The sequence below is a fragment of the Pinus tabuliformis genome, chromosome 9 (genome assembly GCF_031772625.1).
Source record: "Pinus tabuliformis cultivar Carrire ecotype Pingquan chromosome 9, CPIR1, whole genome shotgun sequence".
NCBI classification, from domain to species: Eukaryota; Viridiplantae; Streptophyta; class Pinopsida; order Pinales; family Pinaceae; genus Pinus; species Pinus tabuliformis.
The window spans coordinates 292,712,735-292,736,637 of NC_142307.1; positions in this window are offsets into that span (position 1 = coordinate 292,712,735).

Sequence of the window (23,903 nt, forward strand, 5' to 3'; positions counted from 1 at the left end):
TGGGTTTATCCCTATGTCATATTCCAATATTATGGCAATCCTTTTGCCTCTTTTCCCTCCAGGCCCATTTTGAGTCAAAATGTCCTTAACTACAAAGTTTGGAACATAAGCAATAATGTGAGAGTACAAAATGTACAATCTGAAGTCTTTGATTACCTTAACTAAAGCTAATGCCTATTTTCCATGATATTGTATTTAAGTGTGGAATATCTTAAGGATTTACTAAAGAATGCTATTGGATGCTCATATCATTGGTTGTTCTTTTGCAGCAAGATTGCTGCAATGGTGTGCTCCAAAGCAAAAGAAAAAATAGTAAAACCTTTAGTAAAGTCAGGACTTATCAGGATTGGAGTCTTGGTTAAGGCTTCCTTGATTGCTTCAAAGGATTGTTTGGCCTCCACTATCCATTTAAGTTTTGAGTCCTTTCTTAGCATGTTATTTAACTCCCTAATTAATTCTGCTAGATTTCAGATGAATCTCCTAAGAAAATTAATCTTTCCTAGAAATGACTGTAACTTTCTAATGTTTCTAGGATGGGTAATGGTCAAAATGGCCTCTATTCTTTTGACATGATATGTCCCAGCAGTTTTCCATCCTCTTGACTTAAAAGTGTCTTTTTTGGATTTAAAGAAATCCCAAATTTCCTATATTTGATAAATACTCTCCGTAAGTGATCTAGGTGTTCATTGTTAGATTTGGAGAAGACAGTGATGTCATCTTGGTATACTACTAGGAAATCATGGATCTCCTTACCAAAGGCTATATCCATAGCTCTTCGAAATGTGGTACCTACATTCATTAATCCAAAAGGCATCTTCAAATACATGAAGGTACCCCAAGGAGTAGTAAATGCAGTTCTGGCTTGATCCTCTGGTTGAACCAAGATCTGGTTATAGCAAGAGAATCCATCAAGTAGTGAGATTCTAGAAAAGCATATGACCCTTTGACGAATATGGTCCATTTTTGGTAAGGGGTAGCTATCTTTTAAAGAGACCTTGTTTAAATTTTTGAAATCCACACAAAATGTAATTTCTCCAGTCTTTTTCCTAGTGGTAACTAAGTTTGAAATCCAATTTGAGTATCTAATGAGGGCTATTATTTGAGCATCAAACATTCTTTTAACATCTTTTTCTATGGATGGCATAAGAACTGGGTTTATTCTCCTAAGTTTCTATTTGAAAGGTTTATGATCTTGTTTTAAAGGTATTTTGTGTTGGATTATACTAGTGTCATAAGACTTCAAGTCCTCATAACTCCAGGAAAAAACATCCTGGAACTCTTTAAATAGTTTTATATATTTTACCTTTTCCTGTGAAGGTTAGGCTTTTGATATCTTAATGAGTTTTGGATTAGCCTCAGTTCCTATAATACACTCTTCTATGTCTGCTCTTATGGGTTCCATCTTGGGTTTTCTAGCAACATCATTAGAGTCAAATAAATATTCTAAAGGGACTAATCCCTTAGGCAAAAAATTGTTTTTCAAATTAAGAATTTCTGGATCATCATCCATTATTTCATCTATCTCTACATTCTCTAAACTATCTATTTCTAATCTAGTGAATTTAGTAGGTCTATCTACATCTAAAATATTTACATCTATGTTAGTTTCTTGTTATTGTATATATATGTACAATCTGTGTCTATTTTACAGTTATGAAGTTCACCCTCATTGTTCATGAAATTGTAAATATGGGAATCTTGGGAAAAAATCTGCCAATACTTTAAGTTGTCTGGTATGACAGGCATATGTCTGACTTTTGCAGTGTATTGATGGTTGGGTTGAAATGGAAATTTACATGTACTAGAAAAAGCAGCAAGACTGTGTTCCTTCATGTTTTATTTTGTGGGAATGGCAACAAAGTTTGTTTCCAGGAGGTCTTTGATCAAATCTAGGACAATTTCCCTATATTAACCAAGTCTAGGGTTGTTTACAGAGTACTCACCATTAATCTGTTTGATAAATAGTTCTATGTATCCCATGATGGAAACTCTTTTGGCTCCAAGTTTTCTAATGATTTGTAACCCTAAGATTAGGGCTTCATATTCGGACATGTTATTAGTACACTTGAAGTTCAATATGAAAGCACATCCCTCATAATGATTGTTCTATATTATGGATCCATACTCCTGCACCAGCCCCTAACCTATTCACATATCCATGAAAATCTAGGTTCCAAAGGGACTCATGAAATATATTCTCACTATCTGTTGTTCTGTATTTTAGTTCTTTAGCTGTGATTTGATTATTGTCAGCCACGTTCTGATTATTGTCATTCTCTGCATTGTATAATATAAAAGAGTCCATATCAAAATGCATGGAGTATATAGGAAACGTTTGAGGTTTTTCATCACTATTGACCATGTATTTCATCAAGGTCTCTCTGTATAGTTTTCTAGGTTGGCAAAAACCAGATATGGTGGCATAAGACATATCTAATTGCAAGGATCCTTGTAGTTTTGCTCCCCATGAGCGAGATAGAAGCATTCCATATTTAGGAGGGATGTCTGCAACTACTATGTCCATTAGAATACTCTTTGTAGGGCACTGGACAAGAGTTACACACAAGTCCTTGGTCAAACCAAGGCATTTAGCCTAGCTAGAGTCAAAGGAAAACAAATCCTTATATGGTCTGGTAATGTCTAGGTTCAATATTTCCATTATGGATTTTGGCATCAAATTGTGGGATGCCACTGAGACTAACATAACATTATGCAATATTTTATCATGAATATTGTTATACAACAAAATGACCTCCTCATTAGCTCAGAGGAGAAAGACATGATGGCTGAAGCAATAGCCAAAATCACAGACCTAGTTTCCATACTAGTGTTGGCTATACACTGAAAACATGCTTTATAAAGCTTCTCTATAAGCCTAAGGGAGCGTTAGTGACCCTACTAACTCTAGTTGTTAGTTTGGGAACAATGTTAGTGGCTCCTAATGAGGTTCTAAAGGTCAAAGGAGCGAATTGACTCATAAGTATCTAGACATATACTCCTAAATCTACTCAGAAAAGTAAGGAAACATCTCAAGTTCAACCTATTTGTTGGATTTCTAACCCTAATGAAGGAGGCAAATGGGAAAGAGCTCAAAATCATGGCAACATCATTTCTTTTACCTAAAGAAACTCATGGAGGAACTTGGCAACCCTAACTTGAATGCTACATAAGCAGAGCTAGGTCTATTGTGATGCAGGTCAGATCATTTGAAAGGATATCTTACTTGATTGTCGAGCATAGTCTCAAATATAAGCATAAGAAGTTGGTAAGAAGGGAGAGAGAGAGAGGAGCTGGAGGGGTAAGGGAAGGCTGATGCAACATATGGTTGCAATCACTCTTTCGACATTAATATAGAACTACAGTTTTACGGTCTACTCCGTGGTGTTGGTACTGTCATTCATTCATTTGTTTGTACAATACCTTTTAGCATAAGTAGCTTAGTTATGTGTAACTAGATGTCTTTTATATATTCACATATTAGTTATCAAGGTTGTATGCTTTGATTATGCTTGTCTCTTCTATGTGTAGGACTTGATCTGGAGCCGACTCAGGGGACTTCCACCTAGCTGCATTGCTCTCCAGCAAATCTACACAGAGGCTTGAGGTAATGAATCTGTTTTGCTTTGATAGTTAGTTATTGATTATGGACATGCATGTAACTTTGTGACAGCTGGAGATAATCTTACAGTCTACCAAGGGTCCAAGGAAGACTCTTGAGGGTATCTTTATCCTCCATACACCGTGCATTTTATCCTATAGCAGAATTGGTGACTCCGTTGGGGACTATAATTTAGTTCCCATTTTACCCATAAATTTCCTAGTTTCCTCCTCCTTCTAGACCTTCCTATACTTCTACATTCCTTTTATGACCCATCAGGACCTAACAACACTCTTCTTTCATATGTTCAGCCCTGGATCTGATCCCAAAAGCCTTGTTTTTAAGTGTTTTTCCACACTAATGCAGGTTAGCAGTGTAAACAGAGCTTTATAAAGCTCTGTGTCTGCACAAACAAAGCATTAGTGCCTCTAGTAACTCTCTATGGCCTCTAGCACAGAGCATTAGTGACCCAAATTTTGATATGCAACAGTGTATATGACCTCAAAGGGTTGGGAAACTTGCTTATGGATTGATAAGGGATCTGTAGCTGTGTTTTGTTTGCAATATCTGTGTCCTGAAATAATTTTTTTTTAAGGAAATAGCTTTTCTTATTAAATTTTTTTATTTTCATAAAGGAAAAATTCAAAATGTTTTATTCATTATTCTACTTAGCTGGTTAATTTTTGCATTATTTTGTTTCAATAGTTGTTAGAGAGCATTGAAAATTTTCTGTCGGCTATGCTAGTGTTGTAATGAATAGGATGCATGGAACGAATATTGATGTATGAAAGACTCTCCCTTGTAGAATACAACTTATTTCATCAAATTGAAAATTTACAAGAATTGTCTTTTACATGATCTTTTGAGTGAGAGTCCCACCACACATCATATTTCAACACCCCTACTGAAGACACTAAAAAAGTACACTTAAAATCTACCTAAAATCAATCAATAACTCTCTCTAGAGCAAAAAAAAATTAGTTCAGGCTAGGATCTTGGGATAGGTTGTGTGAGTAAAACTGCCCAATATTAGAAACCAAAATAGTGCACGGGGGCTTCACTGGGGGAGCAATACCATATCACGTGGGTCCATATTAGGGGATATTTATTAAGGAAAAAATGAAATAATATATTGGGGGATATATAGGGGGTAGAGATTTTTTATATTGGCAGGTATAAAAAAATGGAGCCCAAAGTTCATGAAAAAATATAAAGGGGTATAAAAAATGTTAATGAAAAAATGGATACCTACAATATGTAGTGAAATTAGGGGTTTTTAAATTGGGAAGGTGTATTGGATTCGTATTGGTAGGGGGTTAAATAATGTGATTTTAGAGATATTTTCCAATATTTAGTCAAATTAAGGGTATTGTTTAATATGCCACGAACGCATGTGTTATGTCAAAGGTTCATTGAGTGAAGGCCCCATGAACTAGTGTCATTAAAAGGGAGAAATCCTTCTACACTCATACAAACGGGACCACTCTAGTAAAAGCAGAGCTAAATATGAGACAACATCAGACTGCAAGTGAAGGTAGCCCTCCTTCGCTTGCAACTTCTTTGGGTATTTTGTGTATTGGGGATTGTTATCGGGAAATCTAGTGTCTATTCAGAGATGCTAGTCCCACTAAGACAGGTAGCTATCTTAGAAACAAACATATTAAAGTCACTTATTTTTCCTTTACGAGAGAGAGATGAGAAAGAAGTAGAGAGTACCAACCTCAGTCTTCCACTTGGCTCCTTGCTTGTTTCCTTTCCCCTTTGACAAAATCTCGCCACTGCTTCCTTACTTGTCCTCTTCAAAGAGCACCTGTATATTCACAGCAGCATAATACCATCAAAGCATAGAGATCTTTCACTGTAAACAATATAGGACCATATATATATTGACCATACAAATGCATATATCAACACAATATTCAGAGATACACAAGAATATGGAGGAAAACTCGAATAGCTTTATTAGTAAAAGTAGTAGAAGAGAGGATTACAACCACTTGGTATGACCTAGTGCCATCCTCCCAGCATGAAAGCCCTCTTCACCTCACAGAAAGAAAGATCACCCAACAATGTCTTCAAAGAGAAACCAGCATTGCAAATTACCAAATTCCAACCTCTGGATCTCTGGGATGAGAGATCCATTTATAGATATTTGCAGGGGGGTGAGTTAGCTTCTAGGATTTTTATTAGTGTCATTTCTATGATAGTTCTTGGTTCCACTTGGAGATTTTAGATCTCTTACTCATCCCTGGGCGAACTCAGAGAAGCAAGTGTCAAATGAGCAGTTTCTAGAAGATTCTATGGGTTTCCACCTAGCAAACTACTTGTGCCATTTGTCTGCTCTCGCTCATCGCACCCTATAGATGGGCTTTCCAGTATGCATAACACTTTTTGCATGTGGCAGTTGAGATGCATCACACCTTTAGCACTGGGCAGTCTGTATGGTCCTGCTTTGACCAGTTCTGAGTAGTTTTTCATGGAGAACTTATGGGAGATGATGTAATCAACTGAGCTTGCTCCTTTAGGGTATGAAACAACACTTTTAGGGACTTAGAAGCCCTTGGTTTATGGACATGTTTGATTGGGGTTGCAGTGCCCAAATATGTCTATAATAGTTGCCCCATAAAGCATGAGGTAATAAATCCTTTTGATGTCGGGTGAAATGCTTTTTAATGAGGATTCGAGGTTTTTCGAACTGGAAGGTGACCTGCAATAAGAAACAATACAATAAATTATCTTCATAATATTTTTCATGATTTGGCTGAGGTGGGCATTCCCATGCTCAGCTTTGATAAATTCATTTTCATGTACATAGGACAGACATTCGTCTGTGTGCAGTCTGATGATTCTGGTAGAGCCATCATCCCTTAGTTTGGATGATTATCTGTGTAGCAATGATGTACATTTGATGTCTTTATTCTCCTAAATATATCGCAGCCTGGATGGATGAAACTAGATCCGGGGTCTTCATAACTTGTTCAATCTTCGCCCGAGGTACAAGTCGATCCATGTGAATAGATGTTCTGATGTCGAACATGGAAAGACACCGCCTGATTACCAGCCAATGATGTAAGCTGTTAACAGGCATGAGAGGAGTCATCGATGATGATGATGACCCTCAAGGTACTGCAGTACAATTCACGTGGTGTGAATACATGAGTTGATGTCGAACACCACAAAAATTCTTTCGGTCGAAGGCCATTAATGTAAACCTGTCGCCGGAAGTGAGAAACTTGCCATTGAGGCATGAAAGCTTCAAAGTACTGGAAGGGTTGTCCCTAAGTTTTCTTCTTGGATAATGAGCTGATGTCGACAAGAAGTGACCCGTCGTAGGAGGGCATTAATGGATCCCACATCTACGACACGGAACGGAGCAAATTATTCTGTAGAGGTGAAAACGATTTGATGATACAAGGTTTAGGGTGGTAGTCATGAAAGAATGAAACGTGAAGGTATTGTAGCAGATGGGACACAAGCTGGATAAGTGAATTCTCTGAGCAACTTCTATTGAACATATCGGCGACACTGAAATGGATTGGTAGCGTTAACCCCAAAAGTGGATGGTATGGTGGACCAATGGTAATATGACCAGTGAACGGAATAACCCAACCCGACTCAATCATGGTGATGGAGTGAAAGTGTCATGTTCAAGAGTGACCTGCTATCAATAAAGTTTCTTCAAGTTTTCTTCCCAATTTTCCCCAATCATTTCTGACCAGTACCTCTTTATTTTTGTCAAGCTTGAGGAGGATAACATATGCTTGTTCTATAATTTTCCCTTCGGGTAAACCCGTCGCTATGTTTTAACAAGTCTAGCGACAGTGAAACTCACTCTTGTCTGAATGGAAAAGTTTGTCGCTATTGTTTTAACGAGTTTAACGACAAGGATAACTCGGTCCTTTTCAATTTTAGAGAGTTTGAAAAGAGACGGAAAGAAAACTCCAATATTCCTTTTTCATAATATAATCCCTCAAGTCTGAAAAAGTATAAAACAATGCGAAAGGGATGACTTTTCGATAGTTTTAACGAGCCGAACAAGACAAACGCTCGATCTTTCTGTGTAATAATCCCTCAGGTCCAAAAAGATTAAAATCTAGAAGAGGGATAGCACTTCCAATCACTTTAGCGAGCTGGACAGGCCAATTGCTCGATAATTTTTTCATATTTTACGATTCAGATGAAAAGAGCTTAAAGGAGACTCCTTTATCGAGGAACGAGTGATGTTTTCAGATAGTCACTGGTTCCTAGTAAGGTTTGGAACTTTCCAATCTCGGCAGTGTAAAAAGGTGGCTAATAGGATCACTCGTCGTAGTTGTTCCTCAAAAGGGGTAAACAATCAAATGGAGGTGAATGATCGACAAAAACAAAGTGGAGGTGATGGTAAGAACACGACTAAGGCTCAAAAGTTGATGATAATCATTCACAATGGTTATTTACTGGAGGGTGGTTCATTTTTTAATGAGCTTAAACTCTGGTGGAACATATGCTCATTGCTAGGTTTAATTTTTAACGAGCTTGAACTTCACGTAAAACTTCTCGTTCCAGTCGTATAATAAGGATGTCTCATTGATAGGTTCATTTTTTAGGGAGCTTGCACATTCGAAATTATGCTTCGACTCCTCTTATTATGTAAGCTAGGAACAACCAATCCTACAAGTTTAAAGGGTTAAGAACCTACAAACTAAGAAAATAAATGGTTGTTTTTCACTTTCACGCAAAAAGGTTTGCATGTCCCCAGGTATAGCGAAGTAGAGTTTCCTAGGTTACCCCTCAATTTGCAGACAAAACATTTGTTCTATCGGGAAAGGCCTACCTTCTAATAGAGGTATCTTATTCCAGTCTAATCCCATTTTCCTAAATGGATGGGTGTGTCAGACCAGTCATATATCCTCTGTGGAAACCTACCCTATACCTGAAGTTTTCCTACCGAAGCAGACCAGGGTGCATGCCCTGGGTTTCAGTCATGACCACCGAATCACTCGCGCTCATCAGGTGGATGGACTGGAGATTGATGAGACATTCCTTGCGCAAAAAGACCTGTTAGGGATGGCATTTTACTATTAGCTATGTGTGAACCGGGGAATGAAAGCTGGTCTATGAGTTGGACCACTCTGCCTTCATGCAGAAAACACATTACTCGAAAGAGTGAGGAGACAATGGCTCTCATACTATAAATGTAGTCATGCCCAAGGAATAGATTGTAATCTAAAGGTCGTTGGACTACCATTATGTTCAAATAAATGGTTTTCCTTCTCAAAGTTATAGGCAAACTTGGAAGGATCCCTAACGGTCGAATGGTTCCTTTGTCGAAGCCTATCAGATATCACATCTCAGGCAAAAGCGATGGCGAGACCAAGTGCTTTCCAAGAATTTGAGGAAAGGATACTCACAAAAGCCCCTTCATCTATGATGGTACAAACCATGACCATTTTGTAAGTTTGCACTATGATTTGAAATGGTACATTAGAGGGTAAACGGGGTTTTCCTAGTAGATTCCAATCGAAGGAAATGACTAGGTTGCTTGGAGGTGGGACTGAATAAACGGCCGGATACAACTTTGACGAATTTCTTTCCTGCGGTAAAGGAACGGGTAGATTGCCCCCATGTTCATCAGAGTTTGTGTTTACAAAAAGAATTTGAACTGTGTCGTTCTCATTCTCTTTGGTGACTGTATCATCTGAAGGTAAATCTTCTGAAGCCAAGATGGGGTTGACTGCTGTCTCGACCTGTTGACTTTGGTCTAACGTGGACTCAGAGGGTTTATCTTTAATGATAGGTGCTTTGACCGACAACAAAGGTGGGTCAGTCAGATTTTCAACTAGCAATGGATTCCGCAAGAGTTTCTTGTGTCCAAGAGGGAGTCGCTGCGGTGATGCAGGATGATTATCCAAGACTCTTTTGGCGTCATCCAGGAAGGGACAACTGTGGAGGGCATGATCACCTTCATACAGTCTACAGGGAAATTTAGATTTCCCTTTTTTTCTGGTGACGTCATTTTCACTAGTTGATGGTGTACTCTCAACATGATCGTTAGAGGTTGACGACACCGGATTGTGCAAGCAGGGAGACTAGTCCCTTAGGATCCATGGGATGCAAGGACAATCTCGGTGATAGTGGTCTCCTTTTTAGATGACACATGGAGATTTAGATTTGGACGATGCAGTGTGTGGATTTTCGCTAGACGATGCACGTTTTCCCCTTTTTGCTATTGGCTCCTTCTTCTTCTTCTTCTTCTCCTTCCCCTTCTTCTTCTTCTCAATTACTTGGTTTTTAGTTTTACTATCTTCACCAAGCAAAGAGGAAGAAGGAGAGGGAGAGACAAACGAAGTATAAGGTTGGGGGGAACTTTGGTATCATCTAGTTTCTGATTCAATTGTTCAGGAATCACGGTGCTTTGAACGACATAGGTCGAGAAAAGCCATACCGGCAGGCCAATTGTCAGTCCTGGAAGGGACAATGTGGCCATATGAGGTGCACCAACATCTCCCCAAGAGGAGAAAGGACTAGGATTTCCCCCAAGGGGAAATCCTTGGTTGGTGGAATCCATTTTCTCAACCTAAGACCAACGAGGGAACTGACGTTATTCTGATTAAAATAAATTTTAGACGCTTTGACACAACTTGCTTTTTCAATTTTTAAGAGTCGAGAAAAAGTTAAAGATGACTCTAGTCGCCTTCTATTTTTAATGAGCCTGAAGTGACAAGCGCTCAGACGGACCTTTTCCTTTAAGGAGTCTAAAAGGGAATGAAGAGACTACTCTAGAAATCTAGACAGAGGGATTACCAAACCAATCGCAAAACTGCAGAATACTTTTTACGGTACGACAGTCAATCTTCCCGAATGTTGTGTTCAGTGCATTGCGATCGATAGGGTAGTAGACACGGCTTCCTAAGGATAAAGGATATAACCTATTGTGGTCTTCCAATATATACTTGACGGTACGTGGGAGCACAAGTCCGTACTGGCACTTGTCATCTCAAATAGGAGGAATCACCCAACCTACGATGAAAGCAACAGTTACCAGGCTTTACGACGCCAGAATACGTCTCTAGCCTAGACTTCTAGATGTTGTGCGTTAGGTTCCAAAGAGTTTTTATATTTATTAGATTTATTTTACAGTTGATCTTTCCTAAGAATTTTGCCTTTAAGGTTCACCGCATGATGTAGATATGAAATTCCTAAAATGCAATCTAAGATGAAATACAGTCGTTTAACCTTCTTTTTGCAATGAAAATCCTAGCTACTAACGAAAGAGAAATGAAATCCTTTCGACATAGAGAAGAGAGCACACACTAGATGCACTGTCCCAAATCACAAAAAGAATGCTAAATACAAATCTAAATTATCTCTTCTTTCAAAGCGACAGTACTAATGATTTTATTTTCAAAAAACGACAGGAAGGCAAGACGACACTTTGCGATTTTGAATTGAAAACTGCTTTCGACACTTGAAATACTTATAAATTCAGATCAAATACAAGAGTAACAGTGTAATCGACTATCAAAAAGGGAAGTATTATTTTCTTTAACTGAAAACGATACTTGCAACACTTTCAAATCCAAAGATGACAGTTCGATTAAGCTACCATTTTGTAAATGAGAACTATGAATGGCGAAAAATACATAAAAACATTCACAAATATTTGCACAATGGAGGTTGGATGATGCAAAGAAAGGGGGTTTCAATAGTGGTCTACTGATCATAGATAGCAAAACTCCTGAATAAAACTGAAGACAGTGAAGAAAAAACCAAAATCTGGAGGCAGATCTAGTCTTATCTGATCATCGCACCTGTAACACAGGGAAACAGGGATGCATCTCACCTACTGCACACAGGAGGTGCGATGCATCCAGTCTGCCTAAAGGAGAGGGTGTGATGGTCCAGGAACGAGACTTTAACTTGGTTTTTGGTCACAGTTTGTAGTTTAGTTCAGGGATTTAGGCCGAGCAAATGATAGTCAGTAACTACAAAGTATAGGGCTGATCTAATGAGGTTACTCAAGCTACCTCTAGGGCACTTAGGATGTTAGCAAGTCAATTGTTCAGTTCATAAACAAACCCAGAGACTGACTGAAGCAACATTGATCTACTTTGCACTTGCATAGCAAATGCAGTTCGAAGGCTAGCTCGCTTGACTTCAGGATCCGTCTGTGGTTTATGAATCAAACAAATAGAGACAAGCAATCAAAATAATCGCTCCCCAGCGGAGTCGCCATTTTGTTATCGGGAAAACTAGTGTCTATTCAGAGCTGCTAGTACCACTAAGAAAGGTAGCTATCTTAGAAACAAACATATTAAAGTCACTTGTTTTTCCTTTACGAGAGAGAGATGAGAAAGAAGCAGAGAGTACCAACCTCAGTCTTCCGCTTGGCTCCTTGCTTGTTTCCTTTCCCCTTTGACAGAATCTTGCCACTGCTTCCTTACTTGTCCCGCTTCAAAGAGAACCTGTAGATTCACAACAGCATAATACCATCAAAGCATAGAGATCTTTCACTATAAAAAATATAGGATCAGATATATATTGACCATACAAATGCATATATCAACAAAATATTCAGAGATACACAAGAATATGGAGGAAAACTCAAATAGCTTTATTAGTAAAAGTAGTAGAAGAGAGGATTACAACCACTTGGTCTGACCCAGCACCATCCTCCCAGCTTGAAAGCCCTATTCACCTCACAGAAAGCAAGATCACCCAATAATGTCTTCAAAGAGAAACCAACAACACCTCTTTGCAAATTACCAAATTCCAACCTCTGGATCTCTGGGATGAGGGATCCATTTATAGATATTTGCAGGTGGTGATTCAGCTTCTGGGATTTTGATTAGTGTCATTTCTCTGATAGTTCTTGGTTCCACTTGGAGATTTTAGATCTCTTACTCATCCCTGGGTGAACTTGGAGAGGCAAGTGTCAAATGAGCAGTTTCTAGAAGATTCTTTGGGTTTCCACCTAGAAAACTGCTTGCCATTTGTCTGCTCTCGCTAATTGCACCCTATAGAAGGGATTTCCAACATGCATCGCACTTTTTTCATGTGGCAGGTGAGATGCATCGCACCTTTAGCACTGGGCAGTCTATATGGTCCTACTTTGACCAGTTCTGAGTAGTTTTTCATGGAGAACTTCTGGGAGATGATGTAATCAGCTAACCTTGCTCCTTTAGGGTATGAAACAACACTTTTAGGGACTTATAAGCCCTTGGTTTATGGACATGTCTGATTGGGGTTGTAGTGCCCGAATATGTCTATAACAGGGATCCCTTTGGGGATATCAGAGCTGAGTTGAAGACTCAGGTATCCTGCCCACATAGCATACTGTCTGTGACTATGTCCCCCGCGGTGGTGTCTGTGATCTAAGGTATCCTTGGTTGCCATATTTTTAGGGACTTACACAAGGTGACTGGGGCAGGCTGCCTGGTACCTAATACAAACGTATCTACTCTGTCTTCAATTTTTGGGAGGGTGTTCATCTTCACGATAGTGCTTGGCCCCTCAATTTAAGGTTCAGGCGAAGCTCTAGAGTAACCGTAATTGTGCATTTGGGCAGCCCTCTCTGTTATTCATTGTGATACTGGGTTTCATATCCAGTGATCAGTGCTTATTAGACAGGATCATTTCCCTCTCTTTGCTGATTGATTCACTTAGTGTATTTTTTATTTTTTAGGTGCCACAGTGTGATCATTGAGACTTTAATAAACATCACAATAATTTTTTTGATAAAAATTATCAGCCACTGTGGCTACATCCGACCCTTGTCATCAATCTAGATGATTTTTAGGACTTCCTCCACTAATTATGGAAGATCTACCGAGCTCCAGTGAACTAGATTCCCTATCTTTGAGAAATTAGTCTTCGAGATCCCACACAGAATCAGTTTGGACAACCGATGATTCAAGCTTACCGGAGGATTTCTTTACTACAATATTTTTTCCTCCATATAACCCGGATCACAAATCCATTAGACCCACTCTTGGTTCTCGTTACATCTATATCTCCTTTGTCTTCAGTTGGAACACTTCCACCCATCTCGTCGACGACTAACGGGTCATAGGACGTTTTTGACACTTTTGGTCCACCACCACTTCGCCAGTCGATAGTCACTACCACACCTTTGATTGTGAACCATGCTATCCCAACTGTCCCAGGTACAAACCCTGACATGAAACCCTCCATGAGTGGAACCTAGCCTATGCCAAGTTCCACCCCTTTAGTCTCAAACTCTATACCTTCGACAAGTGCTACATACATCGCTCCTTATAACGCTCAATATAGCAAAGTTAGCATAGGTCCCTTCAACCAACAATATGGCTGGCATCCATTGTATAGTTCTAACCCCCAGATTCAAGTATCTGAGGGCACTCCCAATATGCATATACCAGTTGGGAACGTAACAGTTCCCCCTCCATTTTCAGGCATGTATGGTCAGTCACTGATTGACATGAACACTCCTTATGCCAGTCAAGGACGTATGGTTGGTTCTATGGCAGGAGGGAATCCTCAAGGAGATCCCAACCAATCCATGGGGGCACCCTACTCACAACCTCACATGAGTCAAGGGGGCACTGCTTATCTTGGGGGAAATTCTATACCGCAACATCAAAATCCCCATGGAAATCCATATAAATTCCATACCCCAAGGCAAGTACTATACCACACAACTTGCATACAATATTGGGAATCAATTGATGGGAGGACCACAAGGATCCTCAAGTCATATGTCATCACCTTGGTCTGATTCGGGGGCATCACACACTCTACCTTTCTTGGCAATGTTGGATATCCCCGACTTGTAAAATCTTACAAATGACCCCATCTATCATAACTTACTTTGGCCACCAATCCTGCATAAAATACCAACAGACATCCCTAAGTTCGAAGGGAAACAAGGGGAGGATTTGGGTACCCATATCACCACCTATCATCTTTGGTGTGTTTCTAACTCCATGGTGGATGATAGTATCCATTTACGTCTTTTTCCCAGCACCCTCACTAGCAATGTAGAAAAATGGTACATCGAGTTACCACGTGCGTCAATCAATACCTTTGATGCTCTAGCACTGGAATTCTTAAAGCACTTCTAGCTACCCATCCGCTATGAAACTAGGATGAAACTCCTCACTTCATTACATAAGGATACCTCCACCCACATCTCTGATCCTATACATGAATGGAGACATAGGTGGAGGTTAGTCAAAGATCCCCTCCCAGACTATCTCTTAGCGGATTGGTTCTGCAAGTATCTACTCCCCCAAATCGCTAAAGATGTTGCTTAGGTGGTGCGGTCACAAAAGACCAATCCCTACGTTGTGCCCAACACTTAGATCTGATATATTCACAGTATCGCACTCTTTACGACGTAATCCCCAATGCCCCTCTTAACTCCAATGCTCCTGCTACTCAACCCCTGGAGCGCACGCTGATAGGATTATTGGCGCAACCTCTGGCACTGCTATAAAGCAACTTAGTGGTCACACTACCTAGATTTTAGTTGACCCCTCTACCAAATCGACTGCTCTTCCTACCACCGCGATAAAGTTTGTGTAGTCTACACAAAAACCCGGTGGTAAGAACAAGAATAATAAGAAAAAGACTGCTCCTTTTGAGGAGAAGTCAACAAAGCAGCAAAACCTAAAGCAAAAGGTTGTTGTGCCTCCTGACGATGGAAAGGATAAACCTACCTGATTCCCTTGCAAAATATGTGCTGATGACCACCTGACTTATCGTTGTCTGCATCTTCAGGAATTCACAGATTTCATTGGTAAAAAGGATTCTGGTAGGACCCCCGCTGTCCTGAATAATCCTTTCCCCACTCAGCTGCAGCAACACCTTATTTCAAACCAACCCCAATCCCCGCAAGGAGGAAATGGTGGTTCGCAACATCCTTCAGTTGGTGAAGGATCCTCTATCATTTACACCTTTGAAATAGTATATCTACAAAAAATAGCCAAATCTTATGGAGCTCATGTCGCTGTACACCACCTACTAGGGGTAGAAGGAATGTCGTTGTCACCAACTGAATTGGCCTAGCAAGCCATTGAATCTGCATCAAAATCTTTGATCACTTTGGTTATGGTCAACGGTACCGTAGCCCCTTCCATAATTTCTCCTTCTTTCGATCCACTCAATCAAGTCCTACCTAGGACAAAGCTATTAGAGAAATCATGAGTTTAGAAGAGCGGCCTTGTGAGGATTCGCATCATCGTGTTTCGATATCTGATTCAGACATGATGCCTCTTCAAATCCTGTCACCTGACACACCTGAAATAGTTTTGTAACCATATACGACTATCCAAACATTTTATGTGGAAGGAAACATGGGAAATATTTCAAAAACATTGCCCATCGATATTTCAGTCAAGACAGGTATTGTGGAAAATATACAGATTGGAGCCAAATGCAATCCTGAGGAAATGCGAGCTTCCCCTAACCTTTTAAGGACTTCCGTTATGTTTTCCCTTGGTCTGATGAGGAAATGCATGGCATAGACCCTTCTATTGTCAAGCATGAGATCAAGGAAGATCGAGCATTCTTTTTATGGTATTTTTCTTGGTCGTTTATCCGAAAAAACCTTGAGTCTCCTTCTTCGGGCTCATTAAACTACCACGAAAAATATGGATCATTCTTTTTATGGTATTTTTTTGCTCGTTAATCCAAAAAACCTTGAGTCTCCTTCTTTGGCCTCGTTAACCTACTACAAAGAAGATATGAGCGCTTTCTTTTATGGGATATTTTCTCACTCTAAAAACTGAAAAATCCCCGAGTTTGTCATTGTTGGACTCGTTAAACACATATGACGACGATCCGAGCAACTATTTTTTGCTCTTTTTCTAGCTCATTAAACTGAAAAAGATCATTAGAGCATTCTTTTTAGGCACTTTTTTCTCGCTCATAAAACTGAAAAAATCCCGAGTTTTTTCTTTAGGCTCATTAAAATCTTATAAAGATGACCCCAACATTCATTTAGGTACTTTTCTCCCTCGTTAAACTAAAAAATCCTAAGTTTTTTTCACTAGGCTCGTTAAAAATCTATGGCAGCAACAACATCACTTTCTTTTATGGGACCATTTCTCGCTCTTAAATTGAAAAATCCCTTAATTTTTCCCTTTTTCGGGCTCGTTAAATATACTAAGAAGGAATGAGAAGTTCTTTTGCCTCTTTTTCCTTGCTCAATAAACTGAAAAAGATACCTTGAGTTTTCTTCATTTGACTCGTTAAAATTTGATGAAGGTATTGAGTTTGTTGTTGTGTGACTCATTAAAAATTCACGATGAAAATCGAGTTTAGTCCGTTTCCTCGTACTCGTAACAAAATGAGGTCAACATCTATTGAACATAGGTTTCCCTTTATCCGGACTCAATAGATTAACTCATAGAAAAGTAACCGATCCGGGTATACTATTAAACTTTTGTCACACCCGGTTAAAAACTATGACAAAGGAAGCACCCTGGAGTCGTTCTTTACGATCTTTTCAGACTCTCTAAATATGAAAAGACCACCGAGTTGTCTAGTCTGGACTCATTAAATTACACAGACAAGGTATAGAGTTTCTCTTTTTACAATCCTTTCCAGACTCTTAAAACATGAAAAGGTCGACGAGTTTGCCTATCTGGACTCATTAAACTAATCAGATAGGGTACAGAGTCGCTCTTTTTGTGGTGCTTTTTAGACTCTTAAAATATGAAAATATCGATGAGTTTACCCTTTTGGAATCACTAAAATAATCAGTCGGGGAAAGTAGACAATACAATTGTATTCAGTATTAGAAAGCGTGGTTTGGTAGCGATCATTCCGTTGAACATGGCACTCCCTTAGATAAACCTTCCTTGTGATGGCCTTTCAATATGAATCCTAACATCATATGAGTTTAGCCTAAATACCCCTGATATTGTTACATCTTTGTATCCTAACACTCTTTGGTGTTTCATGACTCTAGTGATGCATGGTTAAAACGATTGTTTCAAGGGTTAACCTTTTGTTTCCTACAACAACCCATCAAGCATATCCTTTCATCATGCCCTCCGTTGTTTTGACCCAATGCTCAAAGATTCCTCAAAAGAGAAATAATTCTTGTCCTGTTTTGTGTCGATCGATGTAGGACACATTATTTCCTACCTCTCGACAGGTATCTTCCTATCGACTTCAACACTCTATCTAGGAAGACAACCCAGAAACACATTCAACACCTTGGTACTTGCATACATTAATGGCAGGTCACATTGTGTTTGATCAGGGGTTCTCATTATTGGCTCCTAGTTAGGTGATTCTACGAGTGTTCGATGACAAAAACATTTTTCACACTCGCTAGATTGTACTATGCATCTTGGAGACCATCACCATTTTTGGTGGCCTTCCTCACGTATGTTAAAAGTCTCCATTATTGACTTGTAATCAGAGGATTTGATGCATGTTCAACATCAATGCATATATTCACATGTATCGATCTATGCTATTTGGTGAAGCGGAAATCAAGACCTTGGGTAGAGGCTTGCATCACTCAACCTTGTTTCCTCTCCCAAGTTGCGTATATTGTTTTTTGGAGATATCTCATTAGAATGATCCTATTAAGACATCAGATCCACATTGTGCTTATCGATGACTAGCTTCGTCATATCTCTGTTTATGAGAAAATCACTCTGACATAGCTACTGAGAATGGGAATTCTCGACTCAGGACATGATTTCAGTTGTTTTATATATATGTGTTGTATCAGGTTTCCCATACCAACCGAAGCTTTGATCCTATCTCTCTTTTTGTCGAAGAAGAAAAATTATAGTTAAGTGAAGTATTTTGACCATCGTCGCAACCTCTGATCTCACACTTTAGGGGGAATATGTTATACAAACAAGGTATAGAGTTTCACTTTTTACAATCCTTTCCAGACTCTTAAAACATGAAAAGGTCGATGAGTTTGCCTATCTGGACTCATTAAACTAATCAGATAGGGTACAGAGTCGCTCTTTTTGTGGTCCTTTTCAGACTCTTAAAATATGAAAAGATCGATGAGTTTACCTGTTTGGAATCACTAAAATAATCAGACGGGGAAAGTAGATAATACAATTGTATTCAGTATTACAAAGCGTGGTTTGGCAGCGATCATTCCCTTGAACATGGCACTCCCTTAGATAAACCTTCCTTGTGATGGCCTTTCAATATGAATCCTAACATCATATGAGTTTAGCCTAAACACCCCGATGTTCTTGCATCTCTGTATCCTAACACTCTTTGGTGTTTCATGAGTCTAGTGCTGCATGGTTAAAACCATTTTCGTGCCTTCGATTGTTCAAGGGTTAACCTTTTGTTTCCTCAAACAACCCATCAAGCATATCCTTTCATCATGCCCTCCGTTGTTTTGACCCAATGCCCAAAGATTCCTCAAAAGACAAATAATTCTTGTCCTGTTTTGTGTCGTATGATGTAGGACACATTATTTCCTACCTCTCGACAGGTATCTTCTTATCGACTTCAACACTCTATCTAGGAAGACAACCTAGAAACACATTCAGCACCTTGGTACTTGCATACATTAATGGCAGGTCACATTGTGTTTGATCAGGGGTTCTCATTATTGGCTCCTGGTTAGGTGATTCTACGAGTGTTCGACGACAAAATTTTTTTTCACACTCGCTAGATTGTACTATGCATCTTGGAGACCATCACCATTTTTGGTAGCCTTCCTCACGTCTGTTAAAAGTCTCCATTATTGACTTGTAATCATAGGATTTCATGCATGTTCAACATCAATGCATATATTCACATGTATCGATCTATGCTATTTGGTGAAGCGGAAATCAAGACCTTGGGTAGAGGCTTGCATCACTCAGCCTTGTTTCCTCTCCCAAGTTGCGTATATTGTTTTTTGGAGATAGCTCATTAGAATGATCCTATTAAGACATCAGATCCACATTGTGCTTATCGGCGGCTAGCTTTGTCATATCTCTGTTTATGAAAAATCACTCTGACATAGCTACTGAGAATGGGAATTCTCGACTCAGGACATGATTTCAGTTGTTTTATATATATGTGTTGTATCAGGTTTCCCATACCACCCAAAGCTTCGATCCTCTCTCTCTCTTTTTGTCAAAGAAGGAAAATTATAGTCAAGTGAAGTATTTCGACCATCGTCTCAGCCTCTGATCTCACACTTTATGGGGAATACGTTATACAACAAAATGACCTCCTCATCAGCTCAGTGGAGAATGACATGATGGCTGAAGCAATATCCAAAATCACAGAAATAGTTTCCACACTAACGCTGGCTATACACTGACAACATGCTTTATAAATCTTCTCTGTAAGCCTAAGGGAGCGTTAGTGACCCTACTAACTCTAGTTTTTAGTTCGGGAACATTGTTAGTGGATCCTAATGAGGTTCTAAAGGTCAAAGGAGTGAATTGACTCATAAATATCTATATATTTTCTCCTAAATCTACTAAAAAAAGTAAGGAAACATCTCATGTTCGACCTTTTTGTGGGATTTCTAATCCTAATGAAGGAGGAAAATGGGAAAGATCTCAAAAGAATGGCAACATCATTTCCTTTACGTAAAGAAACCCATGGAGGAACTTGGAAACCCTAACTTGTATGCTACATAAGCAAAGCTAGGGTTGTTGTGATGGAGTTTAGATCATTTGAAAGGATAGCTTACTTGATTTTCAAGCATAGTCTCAAATCTAAGCATAAGAAGTTGGTAAGAAGGGAGAGAGAGAGAGGAGGTGGAGGGGTAAGGGAAGGCTGATGCAACAAATGGTTGTAATCACTCTTCCGACATAAATATAGAACTGTAGTTGTACTGTCTACTCCATGGTGTTGGTACTATGATTCATTTATTTGTTTTTCCAATACATTTTAGCATGAGTAGCTTAGTTATGTGTAACGAGATGTCTTTTATATATTCACGTATTAGTTATCAAGGTTGTATGTTGTGATTATGATTGTCTCTTCTATGTGCAAGACTTGATCTGGAGTCGGCTCAGGGGACTTCCACCTAGTTGCATTGTGCTCTCCAGCAAATATACACGGAGGCGTGAGGTAATGAATCTGTTTTGCTTTGATAGTTAGTTATTGATTATGGACATGCATGTAACTTTGTGACGACTATAGATAATATTACAGTCTGCCTAGTGTCCTGGTAAGACTCTTGATGGTATCTCCATTCTCCATACACCATGCATTTTATCCTATAGCAAATATTCAGGCTTATGTAGAAAGGAGGGACTCCCCCTTGGTGATGAATACCATTAGCTTCAGAGCCAAACAATAATTCAGGCTGATCTTCATCCAAGTTAACATCATCTTCTCCTTATCCTATATTTAAAGTTTTAGTTATCTGTGACCTATAGGATTTATTCTTTACTAGTTCGGTCAAAGGAACTGATATCTTTAATTTTGCTATTTCGGTTTTAATATTGAAAGGGAGTTGGGGTTTGTTTGTTTGATTTAGATCTTCCTTAACATTTTCAGTTTGTGTGTTTTTCTCTTTTTGTTCAATACTAGGCATTTCAGTCTATGTTTCTACTGTTTTTCCTTGATTTCCCTTGTGAGGATTGATTTTGGTGATTGTTTCAGTTTGTGTTTCAATGTGTGTTATATCTACAATTTTTGGGGAAGATGTCTCGAGTGTTTCCCTAGGGAGGATCTGCAACACTTTGGTAATTAGAGCTTCTTTTATTTTGTTAGTCTATGTATGGATTGATCTTTTAATGGGAGGTTCATTGTTGTTCTTACTCCTTAATCTATATGGTTTATGTACCTCATATATAGCTGAATCATAACCCTGTTTAAAGTCGAAGGATTCCCCAGATTCCAACTGAAACTACTACAACATGTATAACTCCTATTCTTCTTGGGTAAGGAAAATAGTGTCTTCATCTTTTACTCCTAGTAAGCTAATTTGGGTATCATCCTCTCCGTCTTGGTTTTGTGAACCCTCAGCATAGTTCTCTTGGAAGGGAGGCCTAATATTCTGATTTGGTGTGGCATTCTTTCCTGCATTAGGGTTCTTTCTAAAATTGGTGTTTCTTATTGGGGGTGGTTGTTGATTCTCCCATTGATTTTTTCTCTTCATGTTCTCTAACCTATCCATTATTCTCTCTATACCTTTAGCTAAGTTATCTACTTTTCCATCTGAAGTGGAAGTTTCCTCTTTAAATGCAACTCTATTTTCATTCTTCATTCTGGCTTTCTTGTCCAATAGGTTGGCCTCTACACTAACATCATTGGCTTGCATTCGTTCCAGCGTTAGAGGATTTCTTTCCCTTAACTGGTATGACATGTCAATGTCAAAACCATCAGGGAATTTTATCAATGCTACGTGAGGTGGAGGCTTAATATTGGCTGGGATTGCATTGTACATACTATTAAACCTAGTGCAATAGTCCTGAAATGACTCATTAGGAGCTCTTCTAATGTTTTCATATTTAGACAATATTTGCAATGGGTTCTTCTTTCTCTCCCATCTATCCAAGAATAATCTATGAAAATTAGCTAGGTTTGCAATGTGATTAGGAGGTAAGGATTTAGACTATTTCTTTACATCCCTAATTAAAGTTTGGGAAAACAATCTCATCTGGACATTTGATTCATCTATCTCATGCAACTCAAAATAATCATTCATCTTGTTTACATGCTGCTGGGCAGTGTACTGACTAGTGGCATCAAACAAGAATATTTTTCTCTGATAATCTTGGGGCATGGCATTGAGTTGTGCAGGAAGACCTAGAGGTGGATATTGGTTTTCCATATTTGTGATTTTGGTTTTACTAGGGGGTAAAGTTGTGTGCTTGAGGAAGGACCTGCACTAGATGGAGGAAAACTAGATGATGATGAGGATGGTTGATTAATAACTAGTTTGGGTGATTGGATTGTGGTTGATACAATTGGTGAGACTGTGGTAAAAGAAGGGGTACTTACAATGAGTGAAGTTTGTGAAGAAACTTTAGGGGAAATAGTAGTAAAGACAACTATTTCAATAGATTGTTGAAGGTAGGCTTCACTTACATTACTTATCAATTTAGAGGCCCAAGCTTCTATCTTGTCAAAAGTGTCAACAACAAATTTATCTAAATCTATATGAATAATCCTTTTTGATTCTATGAGTTGAATAAACTCAGGGTCTAATACTATTTCATGGATGACATTCTCAGATTTACTTCTAAATAACTAAAGGTTGAATGACAAATCAAAAGGGATTTCCTCTAAAGTTAATAACTCCTTAGGAAGTGAATTGACTCTTATTAACTGACTACTACTGTCTTGAGTTTTTGCTATTTTGGGTTTTCTTAAAATTCGCTATGGGTCATCAACTATGATAGCAGGGTTTGGATCTGGGTTTGTCCTGGTATAGTGAATCTTCTTAGTAGTCAGAATTTTAAAATTTTTGACTTCTTTTTATATATTTTCAAGAAACTTCAGAAAATAACCTTAAGGGGCTTAAGATATAATTTAAGGCTTTCCTTAAATATTTATGAAACTGAGGATTGTTGCCAGAGATGTTATCACTCCAAAATTCCGTTTGAAAGTTTGAAGAAGGAAATGATAGAGGTAACCACAAACCAATTTTGGAGATCAGGACCTAGCCTTCCTGATGCTCGGCAAGGGCTCTCTTTATAATTTAACTTTGTTTTAGTTAATAAATTTTAGGCTAGTTATGGTTGCACTTGGGTTTTGTTTTGAATTTGGGTGGTGGGATCACTTACTTAGATGAACAGATGTTTGTTTTTGCCATTGGGTTATGAAGTCATAGGTCATACAAACAAGACTGGATCAAGGTTCTAAAAGACAGTGTCTGCGGGGCAAGATAGGTGAGTTTTTGCAGATCACAAGGGTTGGATGATGAAGTGGCTTCCAATTGGATCTAGGGAGGAATTATTGATTCCCAAGTCTAGATTATGGAAGGAATGAAAAAGGTCAACGAGGATGGGAGAGAAATTAAGGATTTTCAAATCCGGTTATCAGAGGCAAACACGCAAATGACTAACTGTGCAAAATAGAGTGTACTTAAACAAATTCTGAGTGATATTTCCAGTTAATACATTCAAATTTAGAAAAAAATTAAGTTTTTGAAAACATAATAAAGGAAACAAAATCACATAAAGAAGATACTTCATTGCAAAAATCTCGTCTCATGAATCCTGTAGTTCAATGCTTTTATTACTTTTCTCCAGTCTGTTGACTTGAAAATGGCACAATCACCCTTAGGTTCAAGATCAAAATAACTCTACAAATGTATAGCAATCCCTCCTAAATACTTTGAATGGTGAAGTATACAATTTTTTTTTACAAAATATCTCAAACTTCTTTGAGAATT